We start from the raw sequence: 18,848 nt of genomic DNA, 5'->3' as shown, positions 1-18,848 counted from the left end.
TGCCTCTAAAGCCAGTCTTCAGGACGGCCATGCTATGTCGACTGGGAATCCACACTAGAATTCGCCATCCAGGTGCCGGTTGGGGCCCAGGCCCTTCACTGCTGTGGATCCCCCGGATTGGCTGGCTGCCGCCCCATGGGGAGGACAGTCTGACAGGGGAGCAGGGCAACCCCGAGGGTACATAGTAGCAGGCACCCAGGTCCCTTTGCTCAAGTCACTGGTGCGCACCCGATTGAAAGGGCTTCATTATTTTTTCAGGCCTTCTCAGAATGCAGGCCCTCAGAATCTGCACTGGGAGACAGGTTTCTCAACTCGCAGAGGGCGGCGATGGCATCAATATCCTTAAAACTCCAAAGAAATCCATCTCACATGACCCCAGTCCATAGGAAAACCCATTGAATGTATTAGCATCACCTCCATCAGGCCGGGCACATGAAGTCCCAACGAGACCACTGACTGGGGCCAAGAAAACACTGCAAGCAAACACAGTTCCAGCCATTTCCCAGCAGACTCCTACGGGGGTCCACAAACAACCTTTCAACCCCTTCCAGTATCTTTTGTTAAAATTAGTAACTCCCAAAAACACAGGTAACCGTTCACCGGGACTCGCACAAGCCAGCCTAAAAACAGCCCAAAGCTTCTCAATCCTTCCAGTAGAAGGTCGTAACCCATAAACTCAGCCTAATTAGAGTAAAACCTTGTTCCATTCCACATGTAGAGATCCGAGGGACGCATGTGTGTCAATGGAAACATTAGCCTAAAATTCAAACATCCAATTCTCCCCACAATTGCACGCAGCACATGCAGGTCAAAAGGACATCTCTGCACTGATCAAAACGTCACACCCTTAATTGGAGCAGCCCACAGGAAAAGAGTACTGTCCCCACCGTAGCTAGGAGAAGGGGGACCCAAAGTACAACTAGCATTCAAATAGTTTAAAACTCAGCATCCTCCTAAAATCTTAGCATTGCCTTTTCAGCACCCTATTAGGAACATTTTGTCACAAAATGTTAAAACATCTAGCGCATCAGTAAATTGTAAATGCAGGTATTTTTCAGACAACTGCCAAACAATGTGTTTTTTCCAAGCTAATCTACAACCCGCAGCTCTTCTCCTTCAGGTCTGTGAGCGAGCTAAAAGTGCACCAATACTGCCACCGCCCGCAATGCCACCATTCAAAGCTTTCAAAAAGACTTTCTTTCACAAGGGCAATCGCTCAAGTAATTCAGATTACATATTGACTTTTGCAACAACCTTTTGAGAGACATTTTTTGCACTGCATCAAGACAAGTCACCTATGGGTTCCCAGACGAGAGACACTTCACATGATAATGACCCTACTGTCTACTAATGTCCTTGAAGTTACGTATTTTTGTACTTCTGTACACGCTGTATTTAACCGGGGTGTTCTCAAGCCCCTCCGTAGCTAGACATATACCAAACTTGTAAACTCTACTTCTACATTTTTGCAGTGCAGGCGCAGAGACCTTTTTCCCCTCACATACACCTACACTGAATCAAACACTAGTATTCCTCACGCACTACATAGCGCACTTCTACAGAACACCTGGTACCAACACATGACCGCCGTAGTCACTCAAACTACAAACAGGTCATGTTATATATGTTTACTGACACCCCACGCAAGGATTTCAGATGCCAATACCGTCCTTATGACTGCCGCCAATATCAACAGAGGGTTTAAATCCCTCACTGGTCCCAGATCCCAGATCCCACTGGTCCCAGATCCCACTTTCATCAGCTCCGACCTGGACGAGGACAAGGGGCTTCCAGGCAAACTACCCCCTCTGCTAAACTGCAGTCAAAACTGTATCATGTTTCATTTGGACGAGTGGCACAAAATGAAAAAGGACAATTGGGTGCTCGATATTGTACAGAATGAGTACTCAGATTCATGTCCCCTCCACCGGCAATACTGCCTGGGAGATCATCAGTACATCAGCAAAAGCTACTTCGGGCGGTGGTATCCATCCTGTTACAAAAGCAGGCCATCAAAAAGGTTCCCTAGTTCCAGCATCAGCAGGGGATTTATTACTGTTACTGCTTGGTTCCAAAGAAAGGTCCATCCAAGGAGTACAGGCCTATACTCGATCTCAGACTTTTAAACAAGTTAGTCTTCAAAGAAAGCTTCAGGATGTTGGCACTACACCAAATTGTTCCTCAAATCCATCAAGGAGACTGGATGTGCTCTATAGATCTTCAGGGCACTTACTTTCATATCTCAATATCCTTATAGCATCGGAAATTTCTGCGGTTCAAGATAGCAAGATAGCATCAGAGCACTTCCAGTACAAAGTCCTCCCTTTCGGAATCAAATCAATCGAGCACATTTTCAAAATGCATGGCGTGGTAGAGGCTTTCCTGCGAAAGCAAAACAATTTTTTCTATCCATATCTAGACGACTGGCTGCTCAAGAGTGCCCTCTCCCAGTCTTCTGCAAGAAAACCTACAATCCTGTATTCAGATTCTAAATCAGTTGGGTCTGTGCGTCAACTACAAGAAGTCTATTCTCAATCTAACTCAGAGAATCCACTACTTCGGGGCGACTCTAGACTCCATAAACGCAAGCGTATGTCCTTCGGAGGAGAGGCTATCGTCAATCATCCACAAATCTCGCACTCTCCTCCGCACACCTCATCCCACAGCCAGACAGGTATCCTCTTTGCTGGGCTCGATGGCATCCTGCGTATTCATCGTTCCCAATGCCAGACTGCAGATGAGATCATTGCAGCAGTCATTAGAGGATCAGTGGTCTCAAGTCACCAACTGCTGAGAGAACACCATAACTCTTCCTCACACAGTCAAAGATTCCCTGAGATGGTGGATGCAGAGTTATCATTTGTTGAAAGGAGTCTCGTTCCAACAGGAACTCCCCAAATAAACACTTGTCACAGCTGCGTTCCTCCAAGGATGGTGAGCCCACATGGGCCCTTTTCAGATTCAGGGGATGTGGTCAAAAAAGGAGAAAAACTACCACATCATTATGTTGGAACTAAGAGCTGTACATCTGGCGCTCAAAGCCTTCTTTCCCTCCATAAAGACACGCTCCCTGTTGGTTCAGACAGACATTACCACAACTATCTACTACCTGAACAAACACGGAGGGACCAGATCCAGGCCTCTATCACAGGAGGCTCAAAGGATTTGGAAGTGGCTACTGGCGAGGAAGCTGACCATATCGGCAATTCACCTCCGAGGTACTGTCAACGTGCACATGGACGCGCTAAGTTGCAACTTCGTCAAAGAGCATGACTGGGTGCTAAAATGCGAGGTAGCACACAACATCTTTCAAAGATGGGGTTATTCAGACATCGATCTGTTTGCGAATGTAACAATTGTAAAATGCCACGCCTTTGCATCCAGGTACCCTCAACCAGGCTCCAGAGGGAATGCCCTTTTGATCGTCCGGTCAGAGACATTACTCTACGCCTTTCCACCAATCCTTCTCATACCACTGGTGATCAACAAACTCTACAGATCCAGGACTGAGATGATCCTGATCGCGCTAGGTTGGCCTCACCAGTGGTGGTATCTGGGCCTGCTTCATCTTTCCAAGACACCACACAGGAGGTTGCCATGCCATCCGGATCTGTTACCAAGTTCGGAGGGAAGGTGTTCCATCCCAACCTTCCGTCACTGGAATTGACGGCATGGCTCCTTAGTTCCTCTAATATGGACATCTAGGCCTCTCGCCAAACTATGCATATTCTGATAGAAGCGAGGAGGCCATCTTCAAGGAAAACATACACTTTCAAATGGAAGCGTTTTAATCTGTGGTGTAAAGCCAATGGGCATAATTACATTCTTGGTCAGGAACAGGTTACTCTCCCATACCTTTTGTGCTTGACTAAATCAGGTATACAGTTTACTTCTATTAAAGTACACTTGGGAGCAATTACAGCTCATAGAAAGTCACCTACTAAGGTCTCTTTTTTTCAGATATATGCGCCCTTCTGGGCTAATCTGCCTGCTATTACCTTGCCTTTTTCCTTGAAAATAAAGGCTATGTTCAGACAATTTCAGAGTACAATTCTCTATGTCATGGAAATGTTGCATATATATGTTTTATTTTAAATGAAAAAATACAATGCAATATTGTCATTTACAGCCTAATTAGGAGTTTAGGTTGCATATATGTGTGTGTATATGCATAATATACATATTTATGTATGTTTCCACAGGTCTAGCTCTTAGATTTGGTTAAACGTGCATTAATATATACATTTATATGCATATATTTTTGGATATGCTCCGGGGTCCCTGCACATGGGCGGGAGACTATTGAGTGCTCATGACTTTGATGAGTATACCCCTGGAAGACAACTAGGATTACAGGCAATTATCTTATCCTTCCCTAATAGCGAAACCTACAAAGTAGGAATCGCTATTAGGAAATCGCTGTTTAGGTAATACCAAACCACTTGTTCCTATGGGCCTGAAGGTCCATGGAAATCACAATTTAGGAAATGCTTAAGCAAGGATCTGAAAGAAACAGGTTAGTCTTAGATTCCTTACCTTAGAATATCTATCCCCAGGCGTCAGACTGGATCCAGAAAGTTTTGCGTAGCAGTACCCCTGCACGTCGTTAGGCGTCGTCTGCGGCTCCCTGTCCGTCGTCGGCATCGTTGGCACCGGGATGACGTCGTCGGAGTACTTAGACGCCGCCCTCGCGCGCTGACGTCAGTTCTTCTTTTTTCCGCACCAGCAAGCGCAGATCCAGAAAATCAGTACTTCGTAGTCACTTTTTTACTAACTTTTTCGATCCTTTTTGGTTCCTTTTTTGAGTCGGTAGACTCTCGGTGCCGGTAGGGATGCCCGGGTTCAAGGCCTGTGCTGACTGTAACCGCCTGATGTCGGTTACCTACCCCCACCGTCATGGTCTCTATTACCTTGGGGCCGACCACGACGACAAGTCGTGCCCCGACTGCCTGGCCTTGAAGTCGAAGGCTAGGCAGGAGCGGTCCCGTAAGCGCCTCGAGCTCCGGCAGTCGGCCCCGCGCCGTTCACGGTCCAGATTGAGGAGGAGGTCGAAGGACCGGTCGAGGGGCCACAGTCATCGCAGCTCGGCGAGTCGACACCATTCGTCGGGCTCCAAGTCCTCAGGTAAGTGGCACAAGAGGTCGAAGAGACGACACCGCTCTTCCGACTCCCCCCGACGCTCGCACAATGCGGCTGGGGGTTTGGGCGACACCGCCCACGCGGCTCCGTTGCCAGCTCCTTACCCGCCGGTCCCTGGGCTGAACGCGACGCCGGAGGAGATCAATGCCTTCCTCATGGCCATGAGGTCGCTCTCTTCTCCGTCGGGTCCCTCTGTGGCGCCTTCGGGCCCCGCAGCCCCGACTGGGAGCCCAAGCGGGCCGGGTGCTTCGGCCCCGGCGCCGTCATCGACTTCGGACCGCAGGGCCCCACCGGGTCTAGATCCAGGTCGCCGCTGGTCGACCTTACGACCCCTGCGCTGGCGCTGACCCCCAGGGTGTCGCCCCCGACGCCGTCCCCGGATGACGCCGCCCCGGTCCCTCTCTTGGTCCGGATCTGGCGTCGGACCGGACCGGACTGAGAAGAATTGCTCTTCTCTCGATGCCGCATTCGACGCCGAGAGAAGAGCAATTCTTCTATGATCCGGCCCCATCCTTTGCACCAGACTTTCAGGTGATGGGAGGCGAGGAGGATTGGGAGGGGTCTGAGGACCCTCTGGCACGGGAGTGCCAGTCTTATCAGGACTGGGCAGTGGATCTAGGGGAGGCCAGTGGTTTGGACACTTCGCCCGACACGGGCTTTGTCTCCCCCGTAGCTACGGAGGAAGGGGCTGCTTACAGAGTGGTGTTGACAAGGGCGGCTAAGGCCTTGGCTCTTAAGCTACCATTGCGGCCTTGAGGACTAACCTCCGCACTGAGGTCCTTAAACCGCAGGCAAGCTCTTCGGAGCCTCTACTGCCGTTTAATGAGGGCCTTACTGATGTTCTGTTGGGGACCTGGTCCAGGCCTGCTACAGGTGCCCCTGTAGATCAGAACGTGGCCAGCCGCCACCGCCCGGCCCCGGGCGACCCTAGCTTCCTGTCCACCCACCCCACCCCTGAGAGCCTGGTTATCCAGGCCTCTAACTCCCAGACCGCATTCCCGACTGCTCCACCTGATCGGGAATCCAAAAGGTATGAGCAGTTCGGTAAGAAGCTGTTCTCCTCACTTAGTTTGGGGTTGCGGTCGGACAACAACACTTGCCTTTTGGGCCGTTATACTCACTCTCTGTGCAAAACGGTCACGGACGTGATGCCAGATTGCCCGGAGAAGACCCGAGTCAAACTCGCTCAAGCCCTTGCGGAAGGGCGAGATGCAGCACGGTACTCTATCCGATGTGGGCTGGATACCACGGACTCGCTGGGCAGGGCGATTTCCGTGACGGTGGTGGTTCTCCGCCACGCCTGGCTGAGGTCCGCCAACTTTTTTCGGCTGATGTCCAGAATTCACACATGTACATGCCTTTTAATGGTCGTCGCCTCTTTGGCGACATGGCAGACAGTGCACAGGGACTTCAGGGCTACGGCCAAGTACTTGGGCCTGTCGGGCCAGCGCCAGCAAACTACTGCCTTTTGCTCCTTTCGTGGCCAAGGAAGGGGCGCCCCTTCACGCCCTGCCAGCCACGGGCCGCAGACTAACATCCAGCGCGGCGGCGGACGTGGAAACCGCTGTGCCAGGGGACAGCGACGAGGCCTGTCCACATCCGCCCCCGCAGCATCCGCCTCAAAGCCTTCCTAGTCCGAGCTTTCAGGCCTATTTGACGCCAGTGGGGGGCAGGGTTCGCCATCATCTCCTCCTCTGGCGCACCATCACATTGGACAGGTGGGTGCTACAAATCATCCGAAGGGGCTACTCCCGCCCCTTCGAGGCGACCCCTCCAGCCATGCCACCGCAGTACCACCGCTTGCCGGGGGATCACTTGCAACTTCTGCAAGAGGAAGTTACAGCCCTCTTGGCCAAGGGGGTATCGAGCGCGTTCCTGGGCCAGAAGTAGGGTGTGGTTGTTACTCTCACTACTTTCTGGTTCCCAAGAAGGGCAAAGGGGGCCTACGCCCTATCTTGGACCTGCGGAATGTCAACGGCTTCCTCCAGAAGGAGAAGTTCAAGATGCTGACTTTGGCTCAGGTCTTAGCTGCCCTAGACCCAGAAGACTGAATGGTAGCGTTGGACTTGCAGGACACATATTTTCACATCCCCGTCCTTCCGGCCCACCGGCGTTACCTGCAGTTCACAGTAGGCCGCGAGCACTTTCAGTTTACCGTGCTCCCCTTCGGCCTTACCAGCGCCCCTCGGGTGTTCACGAAAGTGATGGCGGTGGTCGCAGCTCATCTGCGCAGATTAGGGGGGGGGGGGGCAGTCTTCCCCTATCTCGACGACTGGTTGTTGAAGGCGGGCTCGCCCCAGACAGTCGTCAGCCACCTCCAGACTAGGGCCGACCTACTGCACCTGCTGGGGTTCTCCATCAATGTGCCGAAGTCACACCTGTATCTGTCTGAGAAGCTCCTCTTCATCGGAGCGGCTCTGGATTCAGTGCAGTTTCGGGTTTATCCTCCCGAACAGCGGGTTCGGGATATTCAGGCTCTGATTCCGATCTTTCAGCCTTTATCCCGAGTCTTGGTCAGGTTGACGCTGAGGCTTCTGGGGCTGATGGCCTCCTGCATCCTTCTGGTGCATCACGCCAGATGGCGGATGCGGGCTCTGCAGTGGGACCTGAAGTTTCAGTGGGCCCAGCTTCAGGGCAACCTGTCCTACCATGTCCTGATCTCGGAGGGCACTGCGAGATAGTTGCAGTGGTGGCTCATGGACCGCTATTGGGTCAGCGGCAGATCCCTCTCCCTACCCCAACCGGAGCATGTAGTAGTGATGGATGCGTCCCTCCTGGGCTGGAGGGGCCACATGGGAGAGGCGGAGATCAGAGGCCTGTTGTCTCCGGCGGAGTCCCGGCTCCATATCAACCGTCTGGAGCTGCGGGTGATCCGACTTGCACTGAAGGCATTCCTTCCCTCTGTCCGGGGAAGTGTAGTGCAGGTGTTCACGGACAACACCACCGCCGTGTGGTACTGCAACAATCAGGGCGGGGGGGGGTCGTGGACCACTTGCCAGGAGGCTCTACTCCTCTGGCAGTGGCTGGAACACCAGGGCGTCACTCTGGTGGTTTAACACCTGGCAGGTTCCCTGAACGCCAGGGCAGACGAACTCAGCCGCAGGTGCATGATGGATCACGAATCGCGTCTGAACTCGGACGTGGCGCAAGGTCTCTTTCAGCAGTGGGGAGAGCCTTCGTTAGATCTATTCGCCACCGAAGAGAATGTGCAATGTCATCAGTTCAGCGCGTTGGAATTCCCGAAGCGGCACTCGTTCGGAGACGCTTTTCGCCGCGAGTGGAGCTGCGGTCTATTGTATGCCTTTCCGCCTATACCACTTCTGCCCAGAGTGCTGAGGAAGATCAGGTGCGACCGGGCCCAAGTCATCCTTGTGGCTCCGGACTGGGCACGAAGATACTGGTATCCCAAGCTACTCAGCATGTCAGTCGATCCCCCGATTCGTCTGCCTCTTCAGGAGGACCTTCTGTCGTAGCAGCAGGGGACGGTCCTCCACCCGAACCTTTCCAGTCTCCACCTCCATGCGTGGAGATTGAGCGGCGACAGTTGAGGCCATTTGACTTGCCTCCTTAAGTCTGTGATGTGATTCTGGCAGCCAGGCGTCCCTCCACAAAATCAGTATACGCCTGCAGGTGGAACAAATTTGTGGCCTGGTGCACAGCAAAGGCTGTGGAGCCACTTTCTTCCCCCCTTGCAGAGGTATTCCTCTTCCTTCTTTCTCTTGCCCAGCAGGGCTTTCCTCTGGGCACTATCAAAGGCTACCTCTCTGCCATTTCAGCCTTCTTGAAGCTTCCTGATCAGCCTCCTCTTTTCAAGTCCCCTGTTGTTATTAGATTCTTGAAGGGCATCACTCACATGTTTCCCCCTGTTCCTTTTGTGATGCCTCAGTGGGACCTGAACCTTGTTCTGACTTATTTGATGTGCGCTCCTTTCTAGCCACTTCACAATTGCCCTCTTCGTCTTCTAACTCTTAAGACTGCATTCCTGGTTGCCATCACCTCTGCCAGGAGAGTGAGTGAGCTCCAGGCTCTGTTTTCTCAACCTCCTTTCCTCTCTGTCCATCCGGACGAAGTTGTTTTGAGAACGCGTCCCTCTTTCCTGCCCAAAGTAGTCACAGCCTTCCACATCGGGCAGTCTATCACCTTGCCCACCTTCTTTCCGCCTCCGCTTCCCTCGAAAGAGGAAGAGAGGCTCCACTGTCTGGACCCAAAACATGTGCTCTTATTCTATCTGGACCGCACACGCCAGTTCCGGGTGGACGACCAGCTCTTTGTTGGTTACGTGGGTGCTAAGAAGGGACGGGCGGTGCACAAACAAACCATTTCTCAATGGGTCATTTTGTGCATCAAAGCTTGTAATTCACTGGCTAAAAAGGAGCCTCCTTTGGGGCTGCATGCCCATTCCACTCGGGCCACGGCGGCTACTACTGCCCTGGGTCGGGCAGGACATCTGTCAGGCAGCTACGTGGGCCTCGCTGCACACGTTCGCTAGACACTACTGCCTGGACAGCCAATGCCAGAGAGATGGCTTTTTCGGCCGTTACGTTCTCCAGGACTTTCTGGTGTGATCATTGGTTCGCAGACCCACCACCGGGGTTGGTATTGCTGGGGTATCTATTCTAAGCTAGGGAATCTAACACTAACCTGTTTCTTTCAGATGCACAAGTTACTTACCTTCGGTAACGATATATCTGTTAGAAACTGTAGTTAGTGTTAGATTCCTTACCGCCCCACCCATCCTCCCCGTTCTGCGAACCGATATCTAGGGTTAAGGTTCTTCCCTTTGAGGGCCCTAGTTTCATGGCACCAGTGTCAGTTTTCATCATTGCTCTGCGTTTCTGGCGCGGAAAAGCTGTTTAAGAACCGACGTCAGCGCGCGAGGGCGGCGTCTAAGTACTCCGACGATGTCATCACAACGCCAACGACGCACGCGGAGCCGCAGACGACGCCTACCGACGCGCAGGGGTACTGCTACGCAAAACTGACGCCTGGAGATATTCTAAGGTAAGGAATCTAACACTAACTACTGTTTCTTACAGATATATCGTTACCGAAGGTAAGTAACTTGTGCATCACGTTCAGCCTCAGTGTCCCCTTGCTGTACCCTGAAAAAAGTGGTGCACATGTAAAGTGCACAAATGCCCTAGGGGCATGTGTGCGCCTTAGTGCACTTTAAAAAAAAGCATTTTGCAGTGCTTATTATTAAATTGTACATGGTTACCATCGACTTGGAGTCAATGGTAATAGCCTTTTGCATTTGGGAAATGCTTTATACATGTCCATATGAAATCACAAATAGGAAATCCTTATCTGCGATTTCCAATTTGGGTGTTGCAAAATGCGATTTCTACTGGGTAGAAATCACATTTTGTGATTCCCAAAGGACCTTTGTACATGCCAAAAGGCTATTTAACATGAAATAGCGACTCAGCACGTTAGGAATTTCTAAATAACTTTGTACATCTGGCCCTAAGCTACATATATGACCCATTTCTGCATTTTTGAATCTATAATAAATTCAAATGCTTGAATTCCTCTGTAGAACATGTGCCTTCACCTGCATTAGAAAAGGTGCCAAGGCCACCTTTACAACCAATATGTGACCTTGTTGCTAGTACTTCTTCAGCCGATAACATTACCTTGTTGACCATGTCTCTGCTAATGACTTTCCTAAAGTGACTTTTGTGATAACCAAAACTGCCATCAGTGATGGTCTCGTTAACACGTTTTTTACCTTGCTCTCAAAGGATCTTGTCAGTGATCTTATTGTTTGTGACAAAGAAACCAGTACATGCTCTTAAGGCATGTCTAGTAGATGATGTCTCTCTCACTGAGTACATTGATCAGTTTGGTCTACATTGCAGAATGTTTTTTTTCTCCAATTTCATAAAAAATGCAATTCTTGCCCTTCCAGAATATATCCTCAGTCACCATTGCTTGATTCTCTAAAACACACAGAGAAAGTACACAACTCGTACGGCGTCTAGATTTCATTGGGCAGGATTATTATAGCTGTCACTTCTCCGTTGGGTTCCAGTGCAATACACGGAACCACGACAAGTACATCTATTCAAGGAAACCATCTGTTGATTCAGACTTATGGACGCTCGATGACTTTCGGAGTACCTACACATTTTGACACCACAGAACGCCTGACATTGGCAATCTTGAGAGAGCACATGCCAGTCATCATCTCATTGACGTAATGAAGTTCCCAGAATGGGAATGAAACGCGTTGGCTGATTCTCTTAGTTTGCAGAGCTTTTAAAGAATTTGGAATAAAGAAATTGATTTTATACATTACTACATGGCTATTGGACTCCCTGATCTGCGCACCCTCATTTCATAAGAATTAACTCTCTGATCTGGAAGCACAGTAACGTCACGCAACGGCTGGCGTAGGGGTTGGCTGTGCAACAAAATCATTTATTGGAACTAATGTAATGTAATGTAATGTAATGTAATGGTGTTTTATAGAGCGCGCTTCTGCCCTGAGGCCTCGTAGCTCTTAGGACGGGTGAGGAGAGGCGACTGTCAGAAAGTACGCGTTAATGAAAAAGAAGGGTCTTCAGCCGTTTGAGAAACTTGAGTAGATCTGGTTCATTGCGGAGGGAGAGGGGTAGAGAGTTCCAGCGTGAGACGGCATTCCACGAGAACGAGCGTCCTCCCCACCTTGCTAGTTTGATTTTACGGATTGATGCCCGGCATGTACCCTCAGATCGTAAGGCTCTTGGCGGATGGTAAGGGGAGACTAGAGAGCAAATTAATGCTGGACCAGTGCGCCACATGGCTTTATGGGCTATACACATCACCTTGAATTCAATCCGAGCCTGCATTGGCAGCCAATGGAGTGTTTTTAGGGCGGCTGACCCTGAGTGTCTACGAGAGAGCCCGAGCAATAGGCGAGCTGCAGAGTTCTGAGTAACCTGCAGTTTTTTTATGGTACCAGCCGGAGCGCCTAAATACAAGGAATTCCCGTAGTCAAGGCGGGACAGGATGATAGCCTGCACCAAGATCCTCCAGGCATGGAATGGGAGGAGAGGCAAGATTTTCCTCAGCATCCTCATCAGTCCGAAACATGTTGCAGAGAATTTGGTGGCTTGGTGGTTAAACCCTAAGGTGTTATCAAGCCATACTCCAAGGCTTTTAATCAGATTTTTTGGTTCAGGCGTGGTGCCCATACAAGAAGGCCAGTCAATGCTTGGTCCGGGGGGGGGGGACTTCCCCAGGAACATCAGTTCCGTTTTCTCCCCATTCAATTTCAAATGGGAAAGTGCCATCCAGCTGGCTACTGCTTCTAAGCAGATGCCCAAATTGCTTGATGAACCCTCGGGATGATTTAGGCCGACCACCAGTTGGGTGTCGTCTGTGTGGGTGACAATTTCAATGTTAGACGGGAGCACAATATCTGCCAAGGGTTCCATATAAACATTAAATAGGGTCGGATTTGAGGAGGAACCCTGTGGGACCCCGCAGTTGAGGGGCCATGGCTTAGATTGAGTGCTACCCTCCGAGACCTGGAACACCCGTCTTCTATGAAGGATTGCAGCCTGGAGAGAGCTGGCCCTGTTACTCCGAGCCGCCTAATGCGTGCTAACAGGATGTTGTGGTCCACTGTGTCGAAGGCGGCACTCAGATCTAGCAAAATAATTGCTGTGGTGCCGCCTTGATCCATATCTCTCCGGGCTGATGCTGTCACTGCCAAAAGGGCAATTTCCGTTCCGAGCTTCGGACGAAAGCCTGCTTGGGAATCTTGGAGAAGGTTGTGGGACACCAGATGGTTAACCAAAGAGGAATTGATGTTCTTCTCTAAGAGTTTGCCCAGCCATTGCAGGAGAGAGATCGGGCGGTAGTTAGCCATGATTGCAGGTTCGAGGTTTGTTTTTTTCAAAAGGGCTCTGACTTGTGCACATTTCCATGCCAACTGCACCATTTCTGCGACAATAGAAGCGTTTAGAGTACTAAGAATTGCCGGTCTGATTATGTCTGCAACTGGTAGCAAGTGGCGGGGAGGGGCTGGGTCAGTGGGGGAGCCAGATAGCACTTTTAGCATTAACATTTGCAGTGACTCCTCGTCAAGCAAAGGGAATTCCGTGAGCGGGCAGTAAGAGGTTACAGTAGTGTCCTCGGGCAAGAGATTAGATGCACTCTTAAAGGAGGCAAAAGAGAGAGAGATAAGTTCAGTTTTTTGATGGAAGTACTCTGCCTGTTTAAAACAGCGTTCTTGGGCCTCTTTAGGGTCAGGGAGATTTTGAGGGATCTTAATAAGTGTTTTCGCAATCTGGAAGATTTCTCTGGGGGAATTGGCTGCAGTCCTTATCTTCTGCTCATAAAAGAAGGATTGCGCCAACTTTCTACCTTATACTTCCTGATCGCTTCTCTGTAATTTATTTGCCTTTCTGCCTCTGGGGCCTTTCTCCATTCCCTCTCTAGTTTCCTGCACTTTTGTTTCAACTCTCGTAATTTAGGGGTAAACTATGGCGCTTCCTTAGCCTTGGTTTTTTTATGTAGGACTTTTAGCGGGGCTACCAAGTCCAACGAGGTCTTAATCCAAATGTTAAAGTTCCTATTAGATACCTCCGGGTCAGTGCGCAGCACCGGGGGCAAGGCCGTCAGGGAGCGGACCCATCGGTCCGTTGGAAAATTGGACCAGTTCCTCCCCATCCGCGGGGCTATTAAAGGAGCCGGGGGAGAAATCACAGTTTCTAAGGTTAGAGGCACCAGCAGATGATCGGTCCAAGAAGGGGCAAAGGAGGGACCACATGGAGCTTGTGGCTGTTGCTAAAAACTGCGTCTAACAGGTGGCCCTTCATATGTGTAGGTTCAGAGCTCTTCAATGTAAACTGGAGAGCTTCTAGATCGGACAGTAGGGCCTTTGTTTGTTGATCAGTCGGATCATCTATGTGGATATTAAAATCGCCAAGCACTGTAAAATTTGCCGGGGATAAAGCTAATTCAGCCACATATGCGGGGAGGGAATCAAGGAATTGTCCCATCTGTCCAGGTGGCCGATAGAGTAATAGACTAGAGAAGGTTTGTGTAGAAGAGAACTCCAAAGCGAAGCTCATACTTTCACAATTGGGTACCTCGGCTGGTCGGGAACGACATTGGAAGCAGTCCCTGAAAATTATCCTTAGTCCCCCACCTCTACCTGATACCCGGTCAATTCTGTGAATTAAGTATCCTGGCTGTAGGAGCTGGGAGATGGCAGATTCTGCCTCCTCTCGCGGCCAGTTTTCAATTAGGAAAATGGCATCAGGGTTTAGGCTTTCCAAAAGCAAAGACATTTCAATCGAGTGCTTCGTCAGGGAGCGACAATTTAAAAGAAGCATTTTTATAGGTGGCCGAGTGTCATACTCAATTAAAGAAAAATCGCAATGCGAACAGTGTGGGGCCGCGTTGTCAAGACGCATAGCATGGAGGCACGTAGCATCGGTGGCTACTTTTAGATTCCGCAAGGTCTGTGTGCCATATTTTAGTCGAGTGGGCACCCTTTTATTAAAACGTGCAGGGGTTCTGGTCCTTGGTCCCGGCCGGGCGCGGACGGGCACAGACGGGCTTGCCTTTGGCGCGCCGCTGTCGCTTCCGCTGCGCACGTCCGCTGCTCGGGCATGAGAATGACAGTTTAAATGCTGTGGGGAGCTCCAGAACTAGAGCGCTACCCCAGGCGGAAGTGAGTATCTGCTCCCGGAGGCCCTCCGCACAAACGGCAGCTGCCGCAACGGACCCGGGCCTGGGAGAGTGAAAGAACAAGCAATCGGCAATTCTGCAAGCGTGAGGTGCGGAACTAGAGGTCCGGCGTTGCTCCACTGAACACTTATGCTTCTTCTGCTACTTTATAGAACATTTCAGAAAATACTTAAAACAATTTCAGTACTTGAACACATGTAGGATTGTCAACACAACGAAAAACAAATATAAAAACCAAGACACAGCTTCCCATTGTATCAGATCAGCAAACGAAACTTAGTGTTTGCTGCCACTGAGCAGCATTGCTCGAAACACCCAGTCCATTACGATAGGGAAGGTTGGCACTTGAATACCTTTAGCATGAAAGTCAATACTATTAAGCTTGTTTTGGTGGTTTTCTACTTGTTCAGAAATTGGGAAAACTGATGTCCTTTGCTAGGCCTTTCTGCAATTTTTTTAAGTAATGGGAGCGTGAGGGGAATATTTTAAGGAGTTATCCTAGTACTATCTCCCTACTGCATTTATGTACACAAGGGCATGGACTTGCAGACTCTGTGAAAGGAATTCCTACTCCGTCTAATGATCTTCCCTAAATATATTATTATAAATAAAAACGTACCCCTCACTCATACTTGATGACATGCTTCAGCGTTGGGCCCTCCTTCACCAGCACCATCCCGGTGCAAGGGTGTCTCGCCATACGCTCTTTTAATGAGATCCTTTTTTGTATTTTTGTGTATGATAAAGTACTTATTAAATGAAAATTATATTAGGACAGGACTATTACTGAATTCTATGTGTTCTAATCCTGACCTATATTAGATTAAAAACAGATGTAGATAGTGGGGTATTGACTAATATGTGGGTTTCTCCCTCGCCATCAATTCTTTTGGTCATCATGTTTCGACTTAACCCTAGTACTTTACTTATCTGTAGGCTTTCTTGAGGACCCACTTGCCTAATCCTTATTAACTTCCTTTGCCTAATAATAAGTGTATAGGAAGCTAAAAAACAATTAGTCGCCCATCACCTGTTTTCCAAACTTGTACTTAAAGTAGTTGGCTTCTGAAAACTGGAGGACCCAGTCCCTGGGCCCACCGTGTGCTGTACTTTACGGGTGAATGCAAGATGGTGTCCTTGCTATTGACCGGTCTCACCCTGGCTGGGTCTTTACCTCTCATACACAACAAAATACAAACCAAATCTCCTTAAAACAGCTCTTGGTGAGCGACTTTTCACCATGATAGTGGCGATGAATGATGCCCTTATGATAAAACATGTCACCAAGTGAGAGGTACCTTCATTTTCTTAATAATATTTTTAGTAATTAGACAGAGTAGGAATATAAATTCCTCTCATGGGAGTCCATGTTGTTGTGCATAAAGGCCTTTAGGCAGCCATTGCATCATGTTCCCCGATTCTGCAACTGGGAGTGTTCGGGTGCTGCCCAAAAACCCATTGTTGCTCTTGAGGTTTACCAGATCTAATCTGATATTTGGGCATATTGGAGGAGAAGGCAGAATATAAGTATTTTTGTTCTAACGGCTTCCAGACTAGCTGTTAGTAAATCCGTTTGCTCTATTTTCTGTCACTTACAGAACTCGTCCTGCAATCTGCTAGCTGGTTTATAACCGACGCACAGAAATGTGATCCCATCATACATATTTTGTTTAACATACATTGTTAATCACTCAGCATGGGGCACACTTTAAGCTATTAAGCTATGCTGTATCACCTTCATGCTGAAATTGTGTACTTAGCTGCTTGAGAAGATTCATACTCCATGCTTCCAGGGTAACTCAGTACTGGAATGTGTGAGGCATTAGAGTTCCAATTCAGTTTTTCATACTTTAGCATCCAAGGTATGTAATTCCCTCGTATACACCATCCAACTGCTTCCCAACTTCCTTGCTTTTCACAATACTCAAAATATTTCTCTTTAGGCAGGGCTCTCCCTTCTTGCTTAAACAAGTGAACATATTTTAATTCGTCTCTCATCGTTTGGTCTCTTAATTTTAATTTTAATGTTATTTTATTGTTTTTCTATTGGTGCTGTCTGAAGGGTTTGTGTCCGTCTGTTTTATATTGCTATTTTTTAATCAAAATAAATTTATATTGTATGTTTTATAGGCACCTTGTTACATCCTTGATCTTTGTAGTGCTATAACATATGAAAGCAGAAGGGCCTTAATGGCTCAATTTGTGTTAAAGTTCTGAAATATTTATGAATGACGGAGGCAGAAGCTGCTGCTAATATTGTGCTGAATTATTTGTGGCCTAAATATCATCTGAAGAAAAATCCCTGTCCTAAATATCATTTACAAAAATATTTGCTTATTGGTGTTAAGCTTTTACATCAAAAGTATGCAATTCCCAGAAGACATCATCCAACTGCTTCCCAATCGTCTTGCTTTTCGCAACACTCAAAATACTTCTCAATTGGCAGTCCTTTCCCTCCTAATTTAAACTAGTGTATACGTTTATTAATCTCTCATAGTTTGGTCTCTGAACTATCTTCGTTTAAATTGTTTTGTTATTTTATTGTATTTCTATTAGTGCTTCCTGAATGGTTTTGCACCCAACTGTTTTATGTTGCTATTTCTGTATATAAAAATGTTTTAATGTATGTTTTGTACAGCACCTTGTTTGATATTTGGATGTGCTATATCAAATATGAAAAGCAGAATTTCTTGAAACTGTGAAGACTCATTTATAAATGAATAACTGTGACAGAAGCTGCTGTTGGTTATGTGCTGAATTGTACCAGAATATCCTAGCCTAACTATCATCTGTCAAAAATATCCTGTTCTAAATATAATTTACAAAGATATTGGCTCATTGGAATTAATAACAGAAAAGTTAGACCTAATGAAACAATGATTTTTTAAATGATATTTGAGGCACAATATTTATGTTAGACAATATTTTGTTATCAGTATTCTGACAACTAACATGCTCACCAAGAACAGCATAAAGAAACACCTGTCTAACCCTGTATTTCCCTTCATTTTATAGGGCTCATGTGGTCACCTGGCATTTTAGATAGACAATTGAAGTTTCACAACATAGTCCAGCAAGAATTGTGTTAAGGTAGATTGTTTCTCCAGAGTCCCTGAATGCATGGCTTGTCCACTGGCCCAAGTTTATTTTTCTGTTTTGTATTAAGAAAATCCCATAACACTGGACTTCTAACCTGTGGTCCAGTCCATATGTTCAGGAACATGTAGTATGTGAATATTTTTTTTGGTTCACTCAATATTTTTAGTCTATAGCTTTGCTTGCCCTGGCGGTAGGATTTATTTGTTGTGGCTAGATTGTTTGTCATAACCCGTTTTTCTTTGTCACTTTTTCAAATAGTTACTAGAGCTGTAATTTTGTTTTGGGTGCTATGGTGATTATGAGGAGCCACTTCAAAGTTCTTAAAAGTGCAATCATCAAAGCAGTTGTATAAATGGGAGAGAAACGTTTACTTGCATGGAACTTAATGCATCTATATTAGTGTACTGTGGAGCCACTTATGAGTAAGGATGATGCAACTAAAGTAGGAGGAGAGTCACTGAGGATTAGGAAATACTAATTGAGCTATATCTCCCTACGTATCTCACAAAGTGAACTGAGGCCAACTGGCTCTGTTTTCTTGAACAGCCTGCTTCCTTAAAGAAGCAATGTTAAATTATAATTTAGTAAGGGTTTTGTCTATTAACGTCCTTTCATTCATTTGTTTTATTTCATAGAAAGTAGAATGACATTTTGAGTCATGTTATGAGCTTAACCATCATTTTTGATTCTATCATTTACTCTCACACCCACGTGTGTTCAATTTCATGAAGATACCAACATGTGAGAATTAGGATTATAAGTAAGCAGCAATTACTTTTATGACTAGAGAAAAATCATGTTTTTATCTGCTAACTGTGATGGTAGTCCTACATTTGACGCACTTATTCTGTGCTCATGTGATTAATTATTTCTTATGTGACAGAAAGATACCATGAAAACACATCATCATGAAGTTTGATTTT

General features: G+C 47.8%; 1 protein-coding gene across 1 annotated transcript in view; it reads left to right on the top strand.

Moving 5' to 3' along the window:
- The window catches only part of LOC147731455 (protein argonaute-3), a 1,378,491-nt gene that overhangs the window by 914,500 nt on the left and 445,143 nt on the right, over positions 1 to 18,848 (top strand). The window lies entirely within an intron of this gene.

Source organism: Lissotriton vulgaris, chromosome 2_1 (genome assembly GCF_964263255.1).
Source record: "Lissotriton vulgaris chromosome 2_1, aLisVul1.2, whole genome shotgun sequence".
NCBI classification, from domain to species: domain Eukaryota; kingdom Metazoa; phylum Chordata; class Amphibia; order Caudata; family Salamandridae; genus Lissotriton; species Lissotriton vulgaris.
Note: the sequence above shows the minus strand (reverse complement) of the source record. Positions and strands in the feature narration are given on the sequence as shown.